The 17000-nt window shown below is 36.3% G+C and overlaps 1 pseudogene; it reads right to left on the bottom strand.

The window, feature by feature from the left end:
* Positions 1-6192: 6192 nt before the first annotated feature.
* LOC140522974 (vesicle-associated membrane protein 4 pseudogene) overlaps positions 6193-17000 on the bottom strand; it is a 53546-nt pseudogene continuing 42738 nt past the window's right edge.

The raw sequence follows: 17000 nt of genomic DNA, 5'->3' as shown, positions 1-17000 counted from the left end.
ATTCAGATTGTAATAAACGTTATTTATGCTTTCATTTAAGTTATTGATTTTTTTAAGTTGAACACATGACCATGGACAGAACCTTTAAGTAATTTCACTGGAAACATTCATCAAAGTTAATAGAATAAAAAAAAGTGTAATCAAAGTAATGCAAAATTCAAGAATGAAAAAGTGGTGGAGTGAGAGCAAATACTCACCTATGCTTTAAGGAAAACCCCTTCAGATACCTCTAAAAAGAGAATCTGAACAAATTTTAGAGTGGCAGAATCCAATAGGAGACAGAGTGTGGCAGATTTCCAACCCAAGACAGACTGGAATTTCAACAGGAAGGATCTGTTGCACAGGGTTGGAGGAGCGAACAGCACCCAGACTGCAACAGTCCAGACCCCATCATAGCAAAGCCAAGCAGGAAGCCCCAGAAGTCTGAAGCAGCAACAGCAGCACTGTGGAATCTCAAACATATCAGCCCAGTATGGGAGTCAAGTGGAAGTGAGTGAGAGGGAACTACAAAACCACAGGTAACTGCAGCAGCCACTCCTAAGACTATCAGCCCACAGATTAAATGTCTATGAGTCACCTACTTGAACTTCTGAGAGCCAAGACTGTGGAGTGATTAGTAAATGATATCCCCTTATTGACCTTGAAAACCCATAGAATATTTGCTCAGGAAAAATTTGGAAATGGTGAGATCAGCTAAAGGGATAAAGAGTCTCTTGACCTGTGAGGCTAGGAAAACTGCAAAGGGGCATCCCTCTTGTTATGGCTGAAGGGGATCAGTGCAGGACTGGAGCTGTCCCAGACAACTCTACTTCAGTGAACCAGGAGGAGATCCTGAGCCCCAAGGGGGTGGAGCCCATAATTGTCAACACCAGGACCCCAGGCCTGCCTCAGCACATCCAGGGGACTCAGAAAGACACTAGCATAAATAGGATTCATAAACCACTGAGCCTGCCTGTGCTCAGGAGAGGAGACCTCCTGCAGCTATCCCACCCTTCCCCCCCCCACTTAATGCAGCTAGCTCCAGGGTAACTCTAGGGAAACTCAGAAAGACTTCACCTGTCTTCTGCTTTGGCACACCAGCCAGCTCAGCAACAGGTAAGTTACAACATTCTAGCTTCTAGCTGAAAGAAAAAGTGGCCACAATACACAAAGCCTCAAGTTCTAAGCACAAGAATTGTGGGAAGGAGCCCCTTCTGCCCCAGAAGCAGAGATCCACTTTAAAAGTCAGGAAGTGAGTGATGAACATGAGGAAGAAAGAAACCAGAAAAGGTAAAAGCATGGAATCTTTCTATGGGGACAAGGACCAAAACATGAATACCAAAGAGATTACATTGAGATTGTACTCCCACCTGAAACTTCAGAAGGGAATAGGACCAGGTTTTAAGCCCAAAGAGCATTTTAGAAGAGCTCAAGAAGGATTTTAAAAGCCAAGTTAAGGAAGTAGAATCAAAACTGCACAATGATTTTAAAAATACAAAAAAAAGAAATCACAGAAGAATTTAAAAAGAAAATTGGACAAATGGAAAAGGAAGTACAACAAACTGGAGAAAATAACTCCTTGAAAGGAACAATTGGACAGATGGAAAAGAAGACACAAAAGTTAAGTGAAAGAAACGTGTTAAAATTAGAATTTGGCAAGTAGATGCTAATGACTCTATGAGACATCAAGAATCAGTCAAACAGAATCTAAAGAATGAAGAGATAGAAGAAAATGTACAATATCTCCTTGGAAAAACAACTGACCTCAAAAATAGATACAGGAGAGAAAATCTAAGACCAATTTGTCCACCTGAGAGGAAGGATGAAAAAAAGAGCCTGCACAATATCTTCCAAGAAACTGTCAAGGAAAACTGCCCAGAAGTCTTAGGTCCAGAGGGCAAAATAGTCATCAAAAGAATCCACTGTTCACCTCCTGAAAAGGATCCTAAACTGAAAACAAAAAGTAATATCACTGCCAACTTCCAGAACTATCAAGTGAAGGAGAAAATTCTGTAGGCAGCCAGAAAGAAACAATTCAGATATCAAGGAGCTACAGTCAGGATCACACAAGACCATATAGGTTTCTCATTAAAAGAGTGGAGGCATTGGAATATGATATTCAAAGGAGCTGGGACTACAACCAAGGACCAATTAGCCAGCAAAATTAAGCATAATATTTCAGGAAAGAAGATGGACATTCAATGAAATAAGGAATTTCCAGACCTTCCTAATGAAATGGTCAGAGCTCAATAGGAAATTTGATCTTTAAACACAAGTCTCAAGAGAAGCATAAAAAGGTGAACAGGGAAAAAAAAAATTGTTCTTCAACATAGGCAAATTGTTTACTGCTCTAAAAGGGAATATGATACTTGTTAATCCTGAGAACTTTATTTTTATTATGATATATAAAAGGGATATACATAGGTAGAGGGAATGAGTTTAAATTAAATGATGTGATGATTAAAATGTGATTTAAGGGTGTGAAGGGATTGTGATGGGAGATGTGAAAAGGAGGAGACAGAGAAATGGAAATTACATCACAAGAAGAGGCACAAAAATATATTACAGCAAAGGGAAAGAGGCGAGGCAGATGAGCATCTTTTGAGATGTACTCTCATCTGATTTGGTTCAAGGAGGGAACAACAAATTCAGTTAAGTATAGAAATCTAACTAGCTCTATAAGCAGTATGAGGGAAACAGGAAAGAAAAGGGAGGGGAGGCTAAAAGAGAGGGAAGAAGTAGTAAGTGAAAATGGGAGTAAAAGTAGGGGCTGAAAGAAAAGAAAGGATACTGAGGGAAACTCTATTATGGAGGACAAGGGAGAAGGGACAACTAAAAACATGAAAGGGGAGGGAAGAGGAGAGAGGGAAAGACACAAATAGTAGTCATAATTGTGAATGTGAATGGGATGAATTCTCCCATAAAACAAAGGCAGATAGTGGATTTAATTAAAAACCATAATCCAACAATATGTTGTTTAGAAGAAACACATTTGAAATTGGGAGGTTGATATACACAGGGTAAAGTTAAAAGACTGGAGAAGAATATGTTGTGCTTCCACTGATGTAAAAAAACAAAACAAAAACAAAAACAAACCAAGGGTAGCAATCCTAATCTCAGACAAAACAAAAGCAGAAATAGATCTAATCAAAAGAGACAAAGAAGGAAACTATATCCTGCTAAAAATCACCGTAGACAACAAAGCAATATCATAACTAATCATATATGCTCCAGGTGACATAGCATCCATATTCTTGGAGAAATTAAGGGAGTTACAAGAAGAACTGTACTAGTGGGGGACCTCAACCTCCTCCTTTCTGGACTTGATAAAGCTAACCTCAAAACAAACAAGAAAGAGATTAAGGAGGTGAATAAAACTCTGGATAAGGTGGATATGATAGATCTCTGGAGAAAATTCAATAAGAATAGAAAGGAATATAGCTCTTTCTCAGTGGTACATGGCACATATACAAAAATTGACCATGTGTTAGGGCATGAAAATCTCACAATGTACTGCAGAAAAGCAGAGATAGTCAATGCATCCTTCTCAGATCATAATGCAATAAAAATTATGTGTAATAAAATTATGTGGAAAGATAAACCAAAAATTAATTGGAAACTAAATAATCCAATCCTAAAGAATGAGTGGATTAAACAACAAATCATAGAAACAATCAACAACTTCATTCAAGAGAATAACAATAATGAGACTATCTACCAAAACTTATGGGATCCTGCTAAAGAGGTTCTTGGGGAATTTTTTATGTCATTTAATGCTGACATGAATAAAATAGAAAAGAGAATATCAATGAATTAAACATGCAACTGAAAAACCTAGAAAAAGAACAAATGAAAATCCCAAAGTACATACCAAAATAGAAATACTGAAAACCAAAGGAGAGATTAATAAAACTGAAATTAAGAAAACTATTGAACTAATAAGTAAGAGCTGGTTTTATGAAAAAAAAAACCAATAAAATAAGGCTTTGGTCAATTTGATTAAAAAAAGAAAGAAAAAAAAACAAATTACCAATATCAAAAATGAAAAAGGTGAACTCCCCTCCAGTGAGGAAGAAATTAAAACAATAATTAGAAATTACTTTGCCCAACTGTATGCCCATAAATTTGACAATCTAAATCATATGGATAAATATTTTAAAAAATATAAATTGTCCAGATTACCAGAAGAGGAAGTTACATACTAAAATAATCCCATTTCAGAAACAGAAATTGAGCAAGACATCAATGAACTCCCTTGGAAAAAACTTCAGGACCAGATGAATTGACAAGTGAATTCGATCAAACATTTAAAGAACAGCTAATTCCAATACTATATAGAATATTTGGGGAAATTTGTGAAGGAGTCCTACCAAATTCTTTATATGATGCAAATATGGTTCCAATACTGAAACCAGAAAAAGCCAACACAGAGGAAAAAAAAAATTATAGACCAATTTTTCTAATGGATGTAGATGCAAAAATTTTAAATAACATATTAGCAAAAAGAATGCAGCAACTTAGCACAAGAAAAATACATTATGATCAAGTAGAATTCATACCAGAAATGCAGGGCTCGTTCAATATTAGGAAAACTACCAACATTGTTGATCATATCAACAACGAAACTAATAGAAGCCATATGATTATCTCAACATATGCAGAAAATGCTTTTGACAAAATATAACACCCATTCCTACTGAAAACACCAGAGAGTATAGGAATAAATGAAGCCTTTTATAAAATAATAAGCAATATCTACCTAAAACCTTCATTGAGCATTATATGTGATGGGGATAAGCTAGATGCATTTCCAATAAGATCAGATATGGAACAAGGATGTCCATTATCACCACTGTTATTCCATGTGTTACTGGAAATGTTAGCGTTAGCAATAAGAGAAGAAAAAGAAACTGAAGGAATTAGAATAGGCAAAGAAGAAACTAAGTCATCTCTCTTTGCAGATGATATGATGATATACTTAGAGAATCCAAGAGAATCAAGTAAAAATCTACTTGAAATAATAAACAACTTTGGCAACATTGCAGGTTACAAAATAAACCCACATAAATTATCTGCATTTCTATATATTACTAATAAACCCCAAGAGCAAGAGATAGAAAGATCCCATTTAAAGCTAGGGTAGACACTTTAAAATATCTGGGGGTCTATCTTCCAAAACAAACATAGGGACTATATGAATACAATTACAAAACATTTTACACAAATAAAGTCAGATCTAAGTTAAGTGGAAACACATCAGTTGCTCATGGGCAGGCTGAGCTAACATAATGAAAATTACAATCCTACCTAAATTAATTTACCTATTCAATGCCATACTAATCAAACTATCAGATAATTATTTTCTAGAGCCAGAAAACATATCAAAATTTCATCTGAAAGAACAAAAGTTTGAGAATATCAAGGGAACAAATGAAAAACAATTGATAGGGAAGGTGACCTATCCATCCCAGATTTCAAATTTTAGTATAAAGTAGCAATCATCAAAACCACTTGCTACTGGCTAAGAAATAGAGGGGTAGACCAGTGGAACAGGTTAGTTGCTTAAGACACAGTAGTCAGTGAAAAAGCAATCTACTGTTTGATAAACCCAAGGACCCTAGCTTCTGTGATAAGAACTTGCTGTTTGACAAAAGTTGCTGGGAAAACTGAATAACAGTATGCCAGAAGCTGGACATAGATCAATGCTTGACACCATACACAAGAATGAAATCCAAATGGATGTATGATCTAGGTATAAAGACTGATACTATAAACAAATTACGGGGGCAAAGAAAAATGTATTTGTCAGATTTATAGATAATGGAGAAACTTTTGAACAAGAGATAGAGGACAAATATGAAGTATAAATATAGAGAACTTTGAGGGGTTTGAAAGAGCTCCTTATCAAGAGTTCCCTTCCTCCAAGGGAGAGTAGCTCACTTGAGAAGTTAAGTGATATATTGTTCTCAGGTACACGCCCTTGAATTCAGGTGTTGAAGTTCCAGGAATCAGGGCCCCTGCTATCCAGGATAACATTCCGATAAAGAGGCCTTGAGACCTCCCTTTCTACTTATCACAATCTGTTCTGTTTAATCCCTCAATCACTACCCTTATGGTTTTTTACTATTTAAGCACCCCAATTCCCTGATTTATTGGCTCAGTATGTTTAGAATAAACTCAGCTTGTTCAGACTGCTGTGTCCCGCCTGTCTTTTCATCCTTGCTCTGTGAGCCCTGTAACCACCTCGGACCTACTGGACTGTGCTGGCTGCAGCATCTAAAATGGATAATTTTGATTATATTAAATTGAAAAGTTTTTGCACAAACAAACCCAATGCAACCGAGATTAGGAGGGAAGCAGAAAAATGGGAAAAAATTTTTGCAACTAGTGTCTATGATAAAACTTATTTCTAAAATATATAGAGAACTGAGTCAAATGTACAAGAATACAAGTCATTTCCCAATTGATAAGTGGTGAAAGGATATTAACAGGGAGTTTTCAGAGAAAGAAATTAAAGCTATCCATAGTCATATGAAAAAATGCTCTAAATCACTCTTTCTTAGAGAGATGCAAATCAAAACTGAGGTACCACATCACACTTATCAGATTGGCTAACATGACAAAACAGGAAGATGTTAAGTATTGGAGAAGATGTGGGAGAGTTAGAACACTAATTCATTGTTGATGGGGCTATGAGCTGATCTAATCATTCCGTAGAGCAATTTGTAACTATGCCCAAAGGGCTACAAAATGTGCATACCCTTTGACCCACAAATACCATTTCTAGGACTGTATCCCCAAGAGATCATAAAAGTGGGAAAGGGTCCCACATGTACAAAAATATTTATAACATCTCTTTGTGGTAGCCAAGAACTGGAAATCAGTTGAGGAATGACTGTTCAAGTTGTGGTTTATGAATGTAATGGAATACCATTGTGCTATAAGAAATGATGAATAGAAAGAGTTCAGAGAGGCCTGGAAGGACTTATATGAACTGATGCTGAGTGAAAGGAGTGGAATCAGGAGGACCTTGTACACAGCAACAACCACAGTTTGTAAGAATTTTTTCTGGTAGACAGTCATTCACAGCAATGCAAGGACCTAAAAATTTCCCGGTGAACTCTTGAGGCAAAATACTTCCACATCTAGAGAAAGAACTATGGAATTGGATCACTGAATGAAGCAGTTCATTTTCTCTTGTGTTATGTTTTGTTTTGTTTTCATGGTTTCTTCCATTCATTTTAATGCTTCTATGCAACATATCTAAGATGAAAATGTATTTAATAAAAATGTATGTGTAAAACTACATAAAATTGCATGCCGTCTTGGGGAGGGAGGGGGAAAATGGGGAAGGGAAGGGAAAAAATCTAAGATATATGGAAGTGGCTGTAGAACACTGAAAACAAATTAATTAATTAAAAAAAGAATGAAAGAGTATCAATAATGGGAGAGGGGTTGAGATCAATAAATTCATCATGTAAAAAGTGAATGTATTTTCAAGGCAAATAGGGATACTTCAAGATGAATGCTTAGGAGGAATTTCATTCTGGGCATGGGAGGCTACTTGTGTAAAGGTATAGAGAGGTAAGAGATGGAACGTTGCACATTGTTCTTACTAGGTCTATTTTGCTAGCATGTAGAATGTGTAAGAAACACAAAATAAGGCTGGAAAGGAAAGTAGGAACTGGACTGTAAATGCCTTTAAATTTTTGTAACTGATGTGGCAACAATTTTGGCCTATGTCCTATGACCATATCAACTCACAACCTCCCCCAACCCCAACATACCCTGTTACATGTATATTATTCTAGGGTCAGTAAGAAGTCACTGAAAAGTTCTGAATGGTAATAGTAACCAGCCTGATAAGATTTATAAAGTACTTTAAACATTAACAAGCACTTATCACAGTACCTCATTTTTTGCTGTTCAGTCATTCACTTATGTTTCAATCTTTGTGAACCCATTGTACATGAAGTTTTCTAAGCAAATATACTGGAATGGTTTCCTATTTCCTGCTCCAGTAGATTAAAACAAACAGATCAAGTGACATGCTCAGGGTTACATAACTAGTAAGTATGTGAGACCAGATTTGAACTCAGGTCTTCCTAACTCAAGGCCTAGCACTCTATTCACCGAATGATCTAGCTTTCCCTATGTATCTAATACAGTAATTACTTAATAGGAGCTTGTTGATTTTCTACATATTTCATTGAATCTTTATAAGAATGCTCTGAGGTAAATACTATCATTGTCTACATTTTACAGATGAGGAAACTGAGTTCAATAGATTAAATGAATTGCCCCATGTCACACAACTGATAAGTGCCTAAGGAAGGATTTCAGGTGAGGCTTTCCTGACTTCAAGCTCACACTATTCAGTATACCATCTAACTGTCTTCTGAGTAGGGGAATAAAATGATGAAAACTTCATTTTAGAAACATCAATTTGTCAAGGTTTTGAAAATGGACTGCTTGCCAAGTAATGAGTCTATGGGGAGAGAATTAATAAGTAACATTAAACAAGATGAAATAAGAAGAAAGTAGCATCAACGGTGGAGAAAAGAAAGGAGTCTTTAGTTAGTGTTATCAATGCAAGAAAGTATATTTTGGATTTGTTTCCAAAAATGCTCAAAACACCCTATGCTGATAACACTATATTTGGAGTATTGTGTTGAATTCTGTGTACCACATTTTATTAAGGATATTTACAATTTAGAAATCTAGATACAAATAAATAAACATTTTTAGAAGTCCTAATATATGTTAGCTCACTGCTGGATCTGAAGCCCTCAACCTGGTTTTCTCTAACTTTTGAGATTTTTTTACCAGAGTGTGGCCACTATGCATGCTACAGCTTCTTAGAGCCATGGGTGAACTTGGGTAGCAGGTGGATAATAAAGGTTGACAAGTAGTCCTGAAAAGGGATTAGCAAGCCCTCACATCAGAGGTGCTAGTCCTCCTTCAATACCATGTATACCTCAGCTAGATGACACAGTGAACAGATTGAATTCAGGAAACTTGTATACAGAAGACTCATCTTCATGAGTTCAAATATGGTGTCAGATACTTACTGGCTCTGTGATGCCAGGCAAGTCACATTACCCTGTTTGCTTTAGTTCCTCATCTGTGAAATGATCTGGAGAAGGAAATGGCAAACCACTTTGCTATCTTTGCCAAAAAAATTCCAAATGGGGTTATGAAGAGTCGGGCACAACTGAAAGAACTGAACAAGAAGAAAACTATGATGAGCAGGATGTTTTCAGAAAAACTTGAGAAGACTTATATGAACTGCAACAGCAGAGTTAGGAGTATATTGTACATATAATCAGCAGTATTATAAAGGTATTATAAGGATGATCAACTGTGAAATACTTAGCCATTCCGATCAAGATAATGATCCAAGACATTAAAGAACTCATGATGAAAAATGCTATCTACCTCTAGAGAGAGAATTGATGAACTCTGGGTGCAAATTGAAGCATTGTGATATATTAACACCATAAACCGTATAATTAGTGAAGCATTTTGAGTTTTCTATATTTTATCTTTTTAATAGTAGGATAGGATTAGAGATTTAGATTTTAAAGGAGCCTTATGTGTCAAGTCCAACCTGCCATTTTCTAATTTAGGAAACTGAGGACCAGAAAATTTAAGTGGCTTGTCCAAGATTTGAACCTAGGCCTTTTTTTCTTAGACTTGGAAATCAGGGTTAAGTGACTTGCCCATCATCACATAACTATTGAATGTCAAATGACTGAGGCTGAATTTGAACTCATGTCTTCCTGAATCTAGGGCTGATGCTCTATCCACTGCTTCACCTAGTTGCCCCCAAACCTAGGTCTTTTGACTCAGGATCTTGGTTTCTTCCTTCTGTATCATATATATCCTCTGTCTGATTAAGTTATGTAACCACTTTCTTTAAAAGAAAAACCTGTTTGAAATTTCTTTAAAAGTAAAGGTAGTGAATTTTCACCAATTCATCATGCCGTCTCATTGACCTAGTACATGTTGAAAAACATGTGTCTGGGGCTATGGATATAACCTATGGTGGAATGATAGAGAAAAGTCAGTTAGTTCATATACTGATAAAACAAATGACCTTGCTTTATTTAACACACCTCTGTACAAATGAATTAACTCTTCACAGATACAAAACTCTGGTAAAGGACAAGCTTCTTTCCCTATTTAGTAAGGAGAAAGGAACAAGCATTTATTATATGTACTAGGCACTATTCTGAGAATTTTATAAATATTATCTTTTTTATTCTTTTCAATAACTCTGTGAAGTAGTTACAATTATTATCCTCATTTTAAATTGAAGAACCTGAGACAAGCAGAGCTTAAGTGACTTACCCAAGATCACACTCCCAGGAAGTGTCTGAAGCTGGATTTGAACTCAGGCTTTACCAATTTGAGACCTATCATTCTATCCACTGCACCAACTAGAGATGAATATTGCCTTTATGAGCAGTAAAAGTGAAGACCTTTGACTAGCAGCTTCCTCTGGTGTGTCTTTAAATGCCCTACAAAATACCACCAAATCTTAGCATTAGAGACAACCTCTAATAGTCATTATTTTCCCTCTTACCATCCAATATAGTTATATTCTCTACAAAATAAAAGATGTGCAGCTTCTCCTTGTACATTTCTAGTAAAAGGAATTTATGACAATCTAGTCCATTCTATTTTCCTCAAAAGGAAAAATACTTTGGAAGCAAGAGAAAAGGTCATGTGAAGTGAAAGGATATATTAAATTACACTCACACTGTGATGTAAATGGGTAGAATCTCTTGGATCCCCTAGAAACTAATATTGCCTCTAAGGTCTATCTGTGTGCAGCATGGTTACCTGCTATGAGAAAGCAGAGCCTCATCTGTGACTTGAAGGTTAAGTGATTAAAGTAATTCAAAGTAGTAATGAAAATAATAATGGTTTATTTGCGGAGTGATTTATTATATATAGATCTGATAATATAGTATACATAAAAAGGTTTGATTTAATTGTCAAACTAATTTTGCGAGACCAACAGAATGTGTATTGTTATTTTCATTTTAACTAAAAAGCATCCCAAAAGTCTTAGTGTAGTCTTGAGGTTTAATAGATTAAAACTGAACTACAACTTTGGGGACACCCTACATTAGCAAAATGAGGATCAGAGAAGTTCCTGGTCTAAGGTCATAGTACTGACAAATAGTAGAGTAATTATGAGAAGCCAGATCTTTGGTTTCCTTATGCAACATATTTTTAGTTTACCATCTGATTCTTTTTTGATGATCAGTTTATATATGGCCAATCAATCACACAAGGTTCTTACTTTTCATTTCTAACAAAGTAAATTCTTCACTGAGAGGAAAAAAAATCTGAGGCAAATAATCATGTGAGATATGGTATAGAATTCATAAGCATATTTAGCCTGATGACTCTAATACTACTTCTCTGTTTTAATACTGGAAATAGTAATTGGAAATACTGTATTTGGAATTGGAAACTTTAAATTTACCTAGAACTTTTCAGGTGTTATGAATCAGTACTGAGTCGCTGGCCAACATGTCCTGCCAGCTATAGAATCATTTGATGATAGAAGGTATTGAACTCCCACATTTCTTTGAGGTACAGGATCATATGCACTTCTACACTTGCTGTACATCTGATAAACAGTCCCTATTTCTTACCTGTGGCAGTCCATCAAAGACACATGAATAATGCTTCAGCCTTTGACTATTCCCTCCAGTCATGAATTCTTTAATTAGCTGCTTACCCTACCATCTGAGCCAGGGCCTCCTTAATCCCTGTCCCTGGATAGAGGGATTTTATGAAGTTTATAGGGAAAACTATCCTTTACTACATACATTTCTTCTTTTCCCACATCCTTATTTTTCTTTTGAACCATTTCAATTGCAATAAAACTTCCCTGAATATGATAGCTAAATAGTCAGTCCTCTTCCCATGCCCATCAACACACAGTCAGGATAGGCCCAACATATAAAAGTCCCAGGATTGCTTACTTGATACATTTGCCTTGGCTGTCGAACAAAGAGATTATTGAATGTTTGATGACTTCCTTCCCAATTCAAATTATTTGAATTTTTGAAATCTCTCCTCCCCACCATCCTGAATTATTTCTCTTTTGTGAAAATACAAAAAAAAATATTTATAAATAATAATAAAGATAAAAAAAACTTATTTGGACAAATCATGAGAAACCAAAGAAAAACTACTCTTAAATATAGAAAAGTTGATAATCTTTTTTTAAAATTAAAAAATAATTTTGGACTATAATGAGAATATTGCTCTTAAATTTAGAGAAGCTAATAGGTTAGATAGACAGATAAAATAAAGCTTGTTTGGTACTAACATGAGAAACCAGAGAAAACTGCTCTTAAACTTGGAGAAGTTGTTTTCTTACACACTAATGAAAGCAGCTGCAACAATGACAGGAATCATTATATCCCCTACCAAGAATGATAACCAATTAATGTCTTGTGTCTTTGGGTGGTTGCCAGACCAACAGGATGTCAGCAAAGCTATAAATAGATTTGCTCTGGATTGTTTTCATCTTTTATTCCTTTGTTAGTTTCTGACACCAGCTTAGTATCCAGTGGGGGGGAGGAGGAGGAAGAAAGAGTGATTGTCACTCCTAAGGTCCTTGTTAATGTACCAGTGGGACATTATTTTGTAGAAAATAAATGGATGAATGAACAAGTGACAAACATGAAGGCTGAATTTGCTTCCAACAGTTTTAGGCCAGTAACCAGTTTTCTGTTGCCAAAAAGATAATAGTACAGTTTTTCTCTAGAGAGAGCAATCTTCTGTGAAGTTTGATTCACCAGCTGTGATCCTAACTTAAAGGCATTTTTGCATATTCCTTATCTTATCCAATAGAATAATAACATTTAAAAACCTTAAGAGACTCTCTATGTTTCACCCTCCTCTCTTCCCTACCTCCTATCTCCTCATTTTGCAGATAAAGGATAACTAAAAATCCTTCAGATTATTACAAGGGCCTGTTGATTGACAGAACCAGAATCAGAAGTTAAGTCTCCTGGGGCAGCTGCATGGCATAGTGGATGAAGCACCAGCCCTGGAGTCAAGAGGACCTGAGTTCAAATATAGCTGTGTCAGCCTTGGTAACTCACTTGACTCTGATTGCCTTGCCAAACAAACAGAAAAACAGCAACCAAACCCAGAACACACCCCCCCAAATACCTTAGGTCTCTGGTGTTTAATTGACTTTACCAGGAATTAATCATAATAATGATGAAGATAAAACAATAATAGCCAGTATTTTTATAATGATTTAAGATGTTCAAAGTGGTTCACAAATTTGATCTTTAAAACAACCCTGAGAGTTGGGACATGCTTTTTTCATCTCCATTTGATAAATATTGAAACAGGCAGAGATCATGACTTGCTAAGGGTCACCCAGCTAGGAAGAGTCTGAGGCCTTAAAGGAGCGCAGATTTTGCTGATTCCAGGTCTAGTGCTCTATCTACTGTTGTCACCTGGCTGCCTCAGTAGAAACTGATTTATAAAATTCATGCATAATATATCTGAGGCAGTCTTGCATAGAGAATAAAGAGCAACCTCAAAATCAGTATGATGTGTGTTCAAATCTTGACACAAGATTATATTACAAGACTGTACAATCCTGGAAAATTGTTTAATTCCTTGATGCTCCAGGCAGCTCTTAAGACTAAATTCCAGAGCAGTTGCCAATTACTATTGGTACGGGATATTCTCTACAGCAGTAAAAATGTAGAATTATAGATTTAAAGGTAGAATGAAGGTTAGAGGTCATCTAGTCCATTTTTTCCACCCAGTTTTATAGATGAGGGTAATAGGCGTTAGAGAAGTTCAGTAATTTTCCCATTTCCATGTTGTTATTTATCCTCTTTTCTGGAACATTTTCTCGTCTCTAGGTTTTTATGACTCAGATCTCTCCTTGTTCTCTTCCTACCTGTTTAATCCTCTTTTTCAATGTCCTTTGCTTCATTTTCCTCCAGATTATGACAACTAAACCTGATTATTCCCCAAATGTCTATCCTTGGCCCTCTTCTTTTACATTATTATGCTTGGTGATCTCATCAATTCCCATGAATGTGATATCTCCATGTAGATGATTCTCTGGTCTACACTTCATTTAATCTCTTGCTTAGGATCTAGTACCAACTGCTTATTGTACATCTCATACTCAACTTGTCAAAAGCTGAAGCAATGATCGTCTCCCCACCTCTCCTCATTAAATCTTACCCTCTTCCTATCTTCACTATTAGTTCCAAGAGCACCACAATCCTCCTAATTATCTAGGCTTCTAACCTGAATGTTCTTGATTTTTCATTGAGGTCTCCTATCTAATCTGTTGCCAAGTTTTGTTGTTTCTACCTCTCCAATATCTTTCAGATACATTCCCCTCTCTGTAATCGCATAGTCACAAACCTGGTTAGCTTATCATCTCATGCCCGTACTATCCTAATGGCCTTCTGACTGGCATCCCTTCATTGTGGCTCTCACAGCTGCCAAAATGATCTTTTAAAAGTGTATCTCTGACTATTTCATTCTCCTACTCAGTATATAACAGTGGCTCCCTTTTACCTCCAGGATCACATGCAAAATTCTCCGTGTGACTTTGATAGTCTTTTACAATCTGGCACTTTCCTAACCGCCTAGGCTTCTTACACTTTCCTGCCCTCTATGTATTCCACAATCCAGTTCTACAGGCCTATTTGCTGTTCATTATACACACACAATTTTTAAACTCTCTATTGTGTGGCTTTGCACTAACAATCCTCTGTGAGTAGAATGCTCTCCTTCCTCATCTCTGCCTTTTAGTTGTCTGAGTTTCTTTAAAGAATGAGGTTAAATCTCATTATCTGCAAGAGGCCTTTCCTGATCTTCCCCTCCTTGCTACCTTTCCAGTGATTACTTTGCATTCAAACTGTATACGCACACATATATATATATACATATATGTATCACACACACACATGTTGTTTGAATGTTTTTTCCCTGATTAGAAAGGAGGTCCTTAATTGTCAAGCTGGGCTGTGTTTTTACTCTAGTTTTAGTCCCTGGCACTTCCCATCTTGCCTAACACGTTTTTGTCACTTTAATAAATAATATTAAAGAGTCCTAGGTATTTTTAAAAATTAAGAATGTTTTTCTCAAAACCCACTGAATTTGTTAACATATTTATTATTATCATTGTTGTTAGTAATAGCTGATATGTATACAGCAGTTTGTGGTTTACTAAATGTAAAATGGTGGTTGTTCAGTTATTTTAGTCATGTAACACTCTTCATGACTTTTCTTTCGGGTTTTCTTAGCAAAGATACAGGAGTGGTTTGCCATTTCCTTCCCTAATTCATTTTACAGATGAGGAAACTGAGTTAAATAGGGGTAAGTTGCTTGTCCAGAGTTACACAGCTAGTGTCTGAGGCCAGATTTGAACTCAGAAAGGTGAGTGTTCCTGACTTCAGGCCAAGCACTCTATCTACTGCCTCACTTAGCTGTCATAAAAATATGACATATGGATAGTCATTTGACTATAACTCTATCAAATAAATGACAGAAGTATTGTTTTTCCTAATTTACAGGTGAGGAACTAAAGTTTGCAAGTTTAAATTATTTCACCATGGTTACATAACCAGTGAATTGCAGTCAGAATTCAAACCTTGGTCTTTTCTTGTCTCCAAGTCCGCTGTTTTTTACCTACTTCTGTTTTATTTTTTCCTGAGGAAACTGAGAGATGAAATGGTTTGCTTTGGGACATATGGCTTGTAAGTATTAGAATAAGGATTTGATTCTATATTTTTAAGTACAGATTTCTTTCTACAACACTGTATTGTCAATGATGATACCATTAATAAAAAAATAGATTTTTTTTTATTTCACAAGCTTTGCCACAATCTTTTGAATACTCTAATGGTGGTAAATTATTTTGAAGGTATGTGTGTGTGTGTGTGTGTGTGTGTGTGTGCATGTGTGTGCATTTATAACCTCCCAACACTTATTTGCAATGACTTGGCCAGATCTCCAGATGGTACCTAAGTATTACTACTTCAGAATTCTAGTAGTAACAGTGAGGGACTGAGTTTGCTTTATTGTCTTCGCCAGTGTGTTACTCATTGATAATCGTCCAATCAGATTGAGATTTCAGAAAAACACCAAAAAACCCCCCAACTATTTACCAAGATGGTACTGTAAGATGATACCCCTGTCAAAAATTAAAGACTCATTTTCTCACAAATCTACACAAGATTTATGGAAAGAGGTGGAATCAGTTTAAAGTAATATGGTAGTGAGACTCACATGCAAAAAAGCCACATATAGCAAGATAAGTAATAAATGATAATTAGAACATTTTTCTCTTGTTTTATAAATTTCTCATCATATTTCTTATTAGTGTACCTGTATTCTGGGATCCATAGAGTCCATTGCCTGTACAACACATGAGATCATAATCTAGGAAGCTACATTCCTTCATATGTTTATTGCTCCCAGGTAGATGTAGTATTTTTCATTCCAATCTCTCTAGTCACACGGTCAGTGGTGGAAGGGAAGGGGAGAGAGGGAGGGAAAGTGGAGGAAGAGAGAGAGGGAGGGAGAGAAGATGGGAGGGAGGTAAGGAAATGGAGGAGGGAGCACAAGTATGGGGAGGGGGAGGGACAGAGAGAGATTGATTCTTTACCCCTAGCCCTCAAGAGTACTTCCCTCTTAGTGACTAGGTAATAATTCTTGAACTAGATGCAGGGGTGGGTAATCTGTGACCTCCAGGTCATTTGTCACCCTCTAGGTCCTCAAGTGTGGGGCCTTGAGTGAATCCAAACTTCACAGAACAAATCCCCTTAATAAAAGTATTTTTTTCTATAAAACTTGGACTCAGTCAAAAGTCTATACTCAAGGACCTAGAAGATGACATGAGACCTCAAGGCTGCAGGTTCACTGCCAATGAAAGAGTCTTAAAAGTGAAATTCTCTCACTGTTAGACTGCTGGATCACTGGTGGCTGACTCTTTTTTTATA

Source organism: Notamacropus eugenii, chromosome 2, assembly GCF_028372415.1.
Source record: "Notamacropus eugenii isolate mMacEug1 chromosome 2, mMacEug1.pri_v2, whole genome shotgun sequence".
In the NCBI taxonomy this organism is placed as follows: Eukaryota; Metazoa; Chordata; class Mammalia; order Diprotodontia; family Macropodidae; genus Notamacropus; species Notamacropus eugenii.
Note: the sequence above shows the minus strand (reverse complement) of the source record. Positions and strands in the feature narration are given on the sequence as shown.